This window comes from Python bivittatus, unplaced genomic scaffold, assembly GCF_059951505.1.
Source record: "Python bivittatus isolate LINGU-HERP-01145 unplaced genomic scaffold, Pbiv_v1 ctg000700_np1212, whole genome shotgun sequence".
In the NCBI taxonomy this organism is placed as follows: Eukaryota; Metazoa; Chordata; class Lepidosauria; order Squamata; family Pythonidae; genus Python; species Python bivittatus.
In genome coordinates this window covers 59,743,926-59,754,555 of record NW_028277098.1, presented here as the reverse complement: position 1 = coordinate 59,754,555, position 10,630 = coordinate 59,743,926, and the positions used below count along the sequence as shown (strand labels likewise).

General features: G+C 38.6%; 1 protein-coding gene across 2 annotated transcripts in view; it reads left to right on the top strand.

The window, feature by feature from the left end:
* Positions 1–4,634: 4,634 nt before the first annotated feature.
* Positions 4,635–10,630, top strand: part of USP49 (ubiquitin specific peptidase 49) — a 64,834-nt gene continuing 58,838 nt past the window's right edge. For both annotated transcript variants that reach the window (XM_088153342.1, XM_088153343.1), the window contains exon 1: positions 4,635–4,678. The gene's annotated coding sequence lies outside the window, so the exon portion shown is untranslated. The remainder of the gene's footprint in view (positions 4,679–10,630) is intronic.

The window sequence follows — 10,630 nt, the reverse complement described above, 5'->3', positions numbered from 1 at the left end:
AAACCCAAGGGGAGGAGATCCAGCAAAATTATTTGCCAAATAGGTGGGGGTGTGAGGCAAAGAAAAGATGGCTCCTCCTCTTTGGGCTTGCTGGAGTTTGAGGGAGGGCTCAGACCCAAAGCCAACCAGTTTTATTCTTAAAAGTTATTTCTAGTTACTATTTCTAATGAACCACTTTGCTTCTCTTCTTGCCTCCCAAAGAGTCGTACTGGGTGGGCGGGTGAAGGCCTTCACATCTTCAAATCCTGGAGAGGTGCAAAGTTCATCCCACTGAGATCACTGAAAAGGGATCGGGGAGGACGGAGCCCAAATTATTTTCCTTTCCTTTCTTTCTCATAACTCCCCAATGGGTCTAAGGCATTTTCCTTTCAATTGTATCCTTGGGTTGCCAGCTAGGCAAATGTTATAATCCTGGTCCTCAACCTTATTCGTTGTTGCAGCTGCTGAACCTGCAAGGTACTGGGCTCAGCTGGATTTTAGTGTGATTGTTCCTTTCAAGTACGTTGCTTTTCAGCTCCCTCTCTTATAGGCTTATAAAACTGAGAGTTACAGTTTTTAGGTAATATTTTCTAAGATTTCAATATATCTTTCCCATATTATCATTTTCTTCTATATTTCTTTGTTCACCCCTCCCCCAAAGTTGGCCTCTTTTTGTCTCCCTTTCTATTCACTAGTTCCCATGGCAACCAAAACTATCACCAGCCTGCTTCTCATCCTAGGTTAACTTTCAGTTGGCCAATCCTTCCTTACTTACACATAGTGGAAGTGAAAAGTTAAAGTTTTATGTAGTAAATGTTAAACTGATTTTTTTATGCAGATGACCCAGAAATACAGTATCATCATAGTACACACCTTAGATTTTTATACATATGTTTCTGCTGCTTATCATTACGTTTTCCTTTACCTAGAAGACACAATAAAACTATAGAACTACTTTACTGTTCTATCATAATAGAAAAAATTAGTATTAACAGATTTTTGCATACCAATAATACTAAATTCCAATGATCTATTTAGGTGGATTCACAGCTGGCTTAATTCCATACCTAAAGACTGCTCATTGGACTGGAAAGTATGCATTGGCCAATATGCACCTCAATTCCATGTCCAGCTATAGGTATCACATTTAAAAAAAAAAACATACTGGAATAGGCATAAAGAAAAACAATCAGTATAATGAGGGCAGTAGTAATTAAGCTGTACATTTGTCACCACTGTGGCACAAGAACATATCTGGGGCATGGATTTCATAGATGCATTTTTTTAAGTACTTTTAAATTTACTGTCTGAATTTAATATCTACCAATGCTAAAAAATTGTACAGTAACAGAATAAGTGTTTGATAGAACCAGTATGATCCAATCAACCTTATTTTGAATCAGGAAAGATCCTGACAAATAAAAAAGCCCCATCATGTGATCATGGCTTAGAGCTGTGTATATACATTTATGTCAAAAATGATAAACAGTACATTTTATGGTACTACAATAGCGGTGCAAAATTACTCATCTTAGGTACTTGAATGTATCATGAATTTTACATGAAGACATCCTAAATCCATCATCTAATGCCATTAATATCAATGCCAATGAACAATACAGATATCTAAGACATTATGCCAGCACTGTGATATAAATCCAGCTTTCAATAGGGGATGTTCAGGATGAATGTTAAAAACTGGTTTAGATAGATATCATAAATCAGAAATATGGAGGGCAAATCCTTGCCTAGAATGTATTCCAAAATTGGATCATTCAGTGCATATGGTACCAACATGCAAAAATCTAGTTGCAATACACAACGTGCTTATGGGCTGCAAAAAAGGCATTTTCAGATCAAAAATTACCTTTGTGCCATGGACTAAATACTAAGTATTCCAATACAGTTGTTTGTGGGATGACTGTCATGAAAACCACACAATCACCCAAAGACCACTGTCTAATTACAATTCATGTCTATGCCTATTTTGATTATAAAAACAATACAGCTGCTTATGGAAGAAATGGTATGAGTTATTATATTTACAAGCAAATACCCAAAATCCACTGTAGTTATGTGTATGCTCTGATATTTTAATGACACAAAGTATAATAGTCACAATGAAATCCCATGCATGCATTTTCTTATTGCAGATCTCTCAAACATATATATTATGCAGCTATTACAGTGTTATCTCTGATTCAGTTAAATACTGAACATTGTACAGTAATACTGTGTAAATCCACATCAAGGGATCAAAGGCTATGCTTCATTGTTTTAATTCTGATTCTGTAATATTTATTCAAATATGGCTATTCTTTTAAAGTGATATTCAAGAAATTAATTTAGCCTTTATTCACATAGGAACATCCATATTGCAGTGTCTTAATAGCAACACAAAACAATGGATCAGTTTTAACAGTGGAGTGCGTGGAATGGTTTTAGTTGTCAGTTATGTGTTCCATTATCAGGTTTCTGTGCCACGGTAGTGTTGCAAATGGTAAATCCTGAACAAGAATGAGATAGGGTGGTGGACTGCGTGTGGGTATTGAGGGGGGAGGAGTCCTGTAAAAAAGAAAAAGAAAGAAACTCCATGCTTTGGAATGTGCAATATTCCTAGAGGTATACAAAGCAAAGTTAATCCATTAGAAATATTCCAAAATATAGTCAGCCAATATTTTTATTAGGACCAATCAGAATGTTGCAAATTATGAAGCCTTTCAAGTTTTGAACTCTTCTTTGAGCTAGATATTAAACACAACATAGATTTGGATTTTTTATGTTGGAATAATAGATGCAGGTTGGAATTTGCTGTTTTCACATCACTGTCATGTCGCAACTCCTTGGATCCTTTGTTTGCAATGCAGGGCATCATTTGAAATATAATTTGGGAGACTATATGTAATAACCATTAAGATTCACAGTTTAACTTCATAGCAGGATCACAAAGCACTGATTCTGTTACATGTACACTACAGTGAAGGGACACGGATGTGAGATATAATTTGATCGATTAGTAGAAAACCCATAAATGTCCCATTTAATTATTATTCTTACATTTTCTTCTGAAAATGGAAATATATTTAATGTTACATGTTTGTTGCCCAGGAAAATAGAAGTTCTTCCAAACAAGGCTTCTATTGTGCAATTGTGATACCTCATTCATGGAGTTTTACAAGGAAAGGGGCAAAACAACACAACCTTCCTACATCTTCCCATAGCTTTTGTCCTTTAAAAAAACAAAACAAAAGGTTCTATTAAGGAGGAAAAAGAATAACAGCCCAATATTATTTGACTGCAGTGCTGGGAGGGGTTTGTCTGGAAGCACCATCAAATTCAGCCACCAGAATGAAATCCTGTAAAGAAACTCACTAACCTTCTGCTACAAAGTTTTTCTGTATAATGGTGAACCATTCCCATTACAAAAAGAAATACGTATTGATGGAAATTGGTACGGGCTGTTTGAAGAGTCCACTCTTCATTCATTGCTCACAGCCTGCCTGATTCAGACTGCCCCATCTACAATATGGTCTTGCTCAAACCAGACAAAATGTCACATTTAGTCCCGTACAGGTGCAAAATATGTTAAAAGTAGCCGTCACACTGAAACAACTGGATTTTCTTAGTGACCTTAACAAGGTAAAACCTTTTTGTTTCTTAGTAAAACTGCGAGATAATTCCCAGAACAGAAAGCAGCCTGTGAAGCAAAACGCATTCTAGCTAGACTAGAAACCGACGGTAACGGAGAGGCTGACCACCTGCCAGGTCGCTCAAGGATCTTGCAGGACGGCGCGAGGATTAGGATTACATAGGTGCGCTTACACCTGTGAACCTGTCAGGCGCTGCCCTTGTTCCAAGAAGCCGTCGTCGAGGAGCTGATATTCGGCAGACTTCTACACTCCCTGGGCCTGAACAAGCCACGCGCACGCATGCACACGGTGTCTCTACACCCGTTTCAAGCACAGTCTGCGCTGCCTGGAACGTCTGAGCTGGCAAAGCCCTCCGCGGAGCTCCAGAGAGGTGGCCGAGCGGAGTACTAACGAAATGGGTCACTGCGACTTTAAGAGTCCCTTTGTCTCGGAAACATCCTTATTTACCCTCCTGCGACTCAACCAAACTTCACCCCGCTTCCTCCCCCCGCGATTCACAAGTTGAAGGATGTCACAGTTCCTGGGTGGAGCTAAATGTATTCCCCGGCTCCACTTTTGAGAAACCCTCTTGTCCTAAGCTTCGAGTTTGGGGAATGGGGCTAGGATTTGCCAGATTCCGCCAATGCCACCAATAAGCAATTCCTGCAGTAGAAAAGGAGCGTGCGTTCCTTTGAGTGAAGCAGTTAGGGCAAACGAGATGAACAGAATCTTTTTGATTCTTGAAAAGAACGTATATCCTCCAGCGCGTCACTCGCGTAAATCAGAGACTGGTTCCCGCTCTTTCCTGTTACGTATATGACGTTAAGAAGAAAAGAATCGTCCCGGAAAACTCTCGACAGCCTTCGTGCGCAGACGGCGTAAATGAGATAGCTGAATAGTGAAAGCGCCACATACCGAGGGTGGGGAGGAAATAATGTTTGGCGTGCGTCTTATCCAATGGCAATAAGGGGCGGAGAGAAGTTGGCAGCCAATGGCGGGCGGGGGGGCGTGTCGTGTACCGGTTGGGGTGTCTCGCGCTTGGTGACAGCTCGCGCGTGCTGATGATGGCGGTAAATAAAGGGGCCGGAGGGGGGGCGGGGGCTTTACCCCCTTGGGGTTTAGACCTTAAATAGGGGGAAGTAGGAGAGCCCTTCCTGGGACAGAATGGGGTGTTTCACGCGTGGTTGTAGCTGGTTGGGGAGACTCTACCCCCCAATTGTCGTGGAAGGTTTGAGGGGGCTCCACCCCTTTGAAGCTCAGATTCCACATTGGGGACATGAGGGCTGTGCTGATTTAAGCCCCACCTTCTGATTTGGAGGGAATCTCGCTCACGCGTTTGGGCAGGCCGGTAGAGGGGAAGAGGTCTTGACCCCTAAAGAATAGGGGGTGGGAAGAACCTTCCTTCCTTCAGCCCCTCCGAAGGGGATAAGGAAGGTTGTGCCCACTGAGGAGGGGGGAAGCACTGGCCTCTCTTAGAGGGAGCGGGGCAGAAGACAGCAGTCAACCCTCCCAAGTGAAAAGGTGGATAGTTGTGACAGGATTTGCCTGATCACGCAAAGATATTGGCTAACAACTGACTTTTGAAGGTCTGAGACAGACTTTACTCTGCTTTGGTAAACACAGGCTATGCTGTGGTGTACAGTTAGTGGGAATATATTAAACCCGTAGGGTTAGATAGGATAGCTTGAGGGCTCAGGCAGAAAAAGGGAGGGAGGAGTGAACTGGAAACTGGTGGAAATTAAACTTGCAGGACTCTGGAAGAAGGCACTTTAAGGAGATTAAGAACTAAATTAACAACTGGGGTAGGTACAGCATAGTTGCTGAATGCTAAAACACAGTTATGTGCCTGTTCATAGCTATTGCCATTTGTGGCTAGAGAGCAGCAAAAGAGTTGGAAGAAATAACTGTAGCCAAATTAGCAGTTGTTTAATAAGAGGAATATCACATTGTTGGAGGTGTTAGCATAAACAGTATGGAAAAAAGCTGGAATAGTGATAGGCAATAGAAAGGGTTCATGTTGGTATTGCTTAGCTGTGTGCACTGTAGTTCTTTGTTTGCAAGTTAGAGTCTTACATGGTCAATATCAAGTAAGACGTTCGTAGCTTCTTTTTTTCAGAGCATTGTACTCACTAACTCCAGTAATGTTTCATTCTCTATATTTCAGCTTAAGTACCTTAAAATGGTTTTTAGAATGTATTATATGATTTGAACTTTGTTATTAGCATGCTCATATAAATAGCAGGGTTTGGGGAGACCAGGTGATAGAACTTATATGTCCCTAGAGTTAATGCAATTGGGAATTCTTGGCCTTTAAACATGGATTGAGCTTTTATAACAATTCATTTTCAAATGCTGTTTGTTATACAGCAACTATGCTGTTGAAATCATTGTTAATACTGCCTTTTCATCTAAACATAATTTCTGATGTAGTTATGTCGATATAATGGACTCTTTTCTTTAATATCTAAGTTACATATCTATAATGAAAACATTTCTTCAATATACAGGAAAAGAAATGAAGTGATTTTTTTTTTTGAGAAATGAACTAGTTGCTTTGATAGATGGGCATGATCTTATAATGGCAAACTGCAACATAAACAGAATCTATAGCCACCTGCATATATAAATACTGTACTGTCTGTTAAGTTTAAAGTTCCTATTGTTTCAGAATGTATTGGCTCACTGATCTTTTCAAAAGGAAGCAAAGCTCCTTTGCTTACTTTATTTAAAGTTTTGCTTTTTTCTTTCCCACCCACATTGTTAATGGAAAAGGGGGTGGAGCTAAGTCTTTACTCTAAACTAATTTCTTTGTTAAAGTACAGTGTATGGAAAATAATAGTGAAGGTGTAAAATCAAGCATCTCTGATTCTTTTTGGTTTTGCTTCTAAGCCTTTTGTGAAATCTGGTTCCTTCTTTTGGTCACAGTAAACCCATTTCAGTGTGGAAAAACAAAATTTCCTCTCTTTTCACTCTCTAAAACAAATTAAAATTCATGTTAAACTAATGTACATTAATAGTACTTATGAACTAAAATTTTAAATTTGAATTAGAAAAATGAGAATCTCATGCTTCCCCACTTATGAAGAATATGTAGGGTGAATAGTTAAAGTGCAGAATGTGGAAACACTATATTTCTAATAATACAATGTGTATTTTTAAATGTTAGCTATCTATAAAGTTTTACATAGTACAGTGGTACCTCTAGTTACGAACTTAATCCATTCCGTGACTCTGGTTGCAACTCGAGTTGGTTGCAACTCGAGGTAAATTTTCCCATAAGGTTCAATGTAAATACGGTTAATCCGTTCCGCCCTCCGAATTTGGTCGCACCACGAGGCAAATTTCCCCATAAGGTTCAATGTAAATACGGCTAATCCGCCCTCCAAATTTGGTCGCACCCCAAGGTAAATTTCCCCCATAAGGTTCAATGTAAATACGGCTGAACAGTTCTGAAACATATGCATTTTATTTTTAAACCTCAAAAACCTTCCAAATGCCACAAAAACCTTCCAAACGCCACAAAACACACCACAACCCTCACCAAACGTCTCCTTGCTACCGCGATCTCGCCCACAGGAAGCCGCGACCGCGTGGCAGCAGGGAAAATGGCTGCGGATCTGGTTCGTTACTCAAGGCGGAGTTCGCAAGTAGAGGTAAATTTTTGGGGCCGGAGCTGGTTGTATCTTGAAAAATTCGTAAGGAGGGGTGTTTGTAACTCGAGGTACCACTGTACTAATCATGAAAAAAGTTAGTAATAATAGAAACATAATAGGTATCCTTAAACATTTAAACAAATACTTCAGCTAATGTGTGATACGATACAATTGCAAAAATAAGTTATACTATTTCAGTTTATTGCTTTTCAATTATGCTGTCGTACTCATTTAAAAATATTTTTCTATTACAGTATCAAATTCCATGCTTGCTTATACAGTTAAGTATTGTTATAATGCAAAAGGAAGACTCAAAGCATAGAACATGGATTTAAAAAATAGAGAAATATGTGGCCTTCTAGATGTTGGATTGCTATTCTATCACCCCAACCATTGGCCATGATGTCTAAGGCTAATCAGACGTGGACTTCAACATTACCTGACCACACTTTGTCTGTTCCTTTTCTAAACGTACTTTTGCAAGTTTAACTTCCCACTCAGAACTTCCCTGGCTATTTCACTTTTTTATTCCTAGTTGGGTTTACTTATTAGACTTTTCTGTATAATAATTTAATATAGAAACTCTAGAGGCTAGCATGTTTCCAAATATCCATGAATAGTATGTTCCAGAATTGGGTTCACAGTAGTGAAGGAGCTGAAATGTTGGAGAGATATAGTTGATCTCCTGTTATTCTTTTTCTCTCTAACAGTCAGGGGATAGGTATTATTTGGATAAGGATTGCAATGCTGGAGGAAAGAGGTTTCCTCAGAGGGGCAATTGCACTAGGAACATTTGCTATGGATGGCACCCATAGGAAAACCTCTGCTATTTTCAACATACTAGTGTCATCCTGGGTGAGTAATGTTGGATCCAAACTGACATACTCATTCAAACTGATCCCTCTAAGTATTTCTCAGTCTGACAACTGGTGGACAATACAGGAACATCCATCTTTGCAACCATCATTTACAGAGAAAAGATTTGCAGTGCAGAATTAATATGGGACTTACTTGTGTAGAATTACATTTTCAGTTTGGAATATAAAGCCACAGTTTCCTTCCAGTTATGTTCTATGATCCATTTAAATTCAGTTTAATTGTAAATAGTGTGTGGCTGTAAAGGCTGTTGATTGCCCCCTTTCTCCCACTCCAGCCACTATTTCAACTGCTGAGATGTTGTTGTTTTCCAAAGAGAGTTGATAGGCATGGAAATTAGTGGGGGCTGAAGGGAAGTACTGGAACTTGAATGTTATGGATTTGGGTACAAAAGGGTGGGTGGGCAGTCAATGTAAGCAACAGGAAGGAGGCCCAGAAAAAAACCAGAAACTTTAGTAGAAGATTAATCAGAGGGGGAAAAAAAAAACTATACTTAGGAAAGTAAGCTTACTGAAGGAGTAGCGGATGATGTATTTGCTTTCGATGCAGGTAGAATTGATACGATAACATAAAATACCCTGTAAGAAACTAAGGAATGTAAGGGATAGTGTAGTGTGGATGAGAAAGAGGGCTGGAGTGGCAAGAATTACTGAAGTTCACAAGATTCCTTTGATTCTTGTAGACATTCAGGGGTTAGCTGGGTCTGCATTATCTCCAGAATTCATTAAGTCCCAAAATATATTATGGCTGCTTTAACTTTATTTTATTTTATTTAGCTTCTTTTCATAGATGCTCTATGGCATTTTTAAATATGCTTTTTTAGTAGCAAATTTAAAGATGGATGTTGAAAATGCTAAGAGAAAAAAAAGGGATGATGTGTTTAGAGTACATTCACACATATATAAACAGCCCTTATAAGCAGCTCATAAAAGGAATAGAACTTTATGTAATCCAATACTGTATCAAGTGTTAGCTTGGCAACATGGGTGCCTGGAAAGAGAATGGCTGCAGCCCCTCTACATATCTAGACGGTAAATAGAAGCTGGGTGCTGTAGCAGGTGATGCTAGACTTTCTATGAAAAAAAAAACAAACCCATCAAGGTCTGTAGAAGACAACCACATTGGTTTCTCCCTTCAATTCTATTTCAATAGAAGTATTTCCTTATAATGTTTCATAACTTTCATCTGTAATTCTTTTGAATATCTCTGTTTAACAACTGTACAGTACATAACATTGTCTGAATATTGCTTAAGTTTCTGCAAGTTGCTAAAAAATTACAGTACAGCAGAGCATCTTATTTTTGTAAACATTATTTAAATAAATTAAGAACTGATAAAACCTGAAGGAACTGGTTTACACTTTGACTTAATTCTATTTATACTCTTATAGTTTTATTTACATGACATTTGTATTAGAAAAAACTGTTTTATGGCCTTAGGTATAAACATGAGATACATTTAGATATATGTTCAGATGAGGAGATCATCATTATGGGTATGCCTCTTATGTGTTTTATTGTTAACTACTGAACTATTTAAGGAATAAACATTTATAATTTGAATTCAGTCTTCAGTCTATGAATGTAACAGACTATGGTTATATTTGTGCTATTATGGTTAATTTGCATGTTTGGATGGTATTTCATTAATATTTGTTACATTAGAATTTCTTTTTTGTAGTGTTTATTCTTAATTGGCTGTGCAGCAAATTGCATGTAATGCTATCATTTGGGTGGATTGTAGCTACTTATAAAGCTTGTGCATAATTGGCCTAGCCCTTTGCAGGCTAGTTGTGTGTATGCACCCTCAAGAGCTGGTAATATAAAAGAAATTGCCACAGATTTCTTTGTGCCTGAAAGAGTGAGATTCAGCAGTCCAAATCTATTGTGTCAGGACAGCAGGCAGTTCATAGCTTTATCTAGTGTATGTTGTTCTTTTATCAAAAATCTATACAAAATAAAGCTCCAGAAGGAAAGTGTATATTAAGAATTGTTGCATATGACTGAAGCTGATAATTTGGGGGACTGGTGGGCACATCTGGAATGTTGTGAGCATGTCAAGGGAACTCTCACAAAATGGCTGTTGGGGGGGAGGCTTTTCTATTCACAAAATGGCTGTCATAATGCACCTAACTGACTACAGAACACCCACTATAGCTAAATGGGTCAAAAACAAACTGGTCAACTATCTTTTTCTAATAACCTCCTCCCCAGATGCTTCCTACTGTCTGTTTTTTATTCCTTTTCTATGGGCAGATGGACACATTTCCATACGAATACATGGGTGCAACCACTCTTTATGTTTCTGCTCTACAAATGCCTAGAAGTCTTATATGGAGCTCAGAGGTAACCTTTTAAACAGAGAAGAATAAGAAAGGTTCTTATAAGAACCTTTGCCAGCTTTCAATTTCATTTTTTAATTAAAACACTTTTTAAAAAATCAGGTGGGATATGGAGCCTGAAGGATGCCAAGTGAGGTATCATGGAAGTGTTG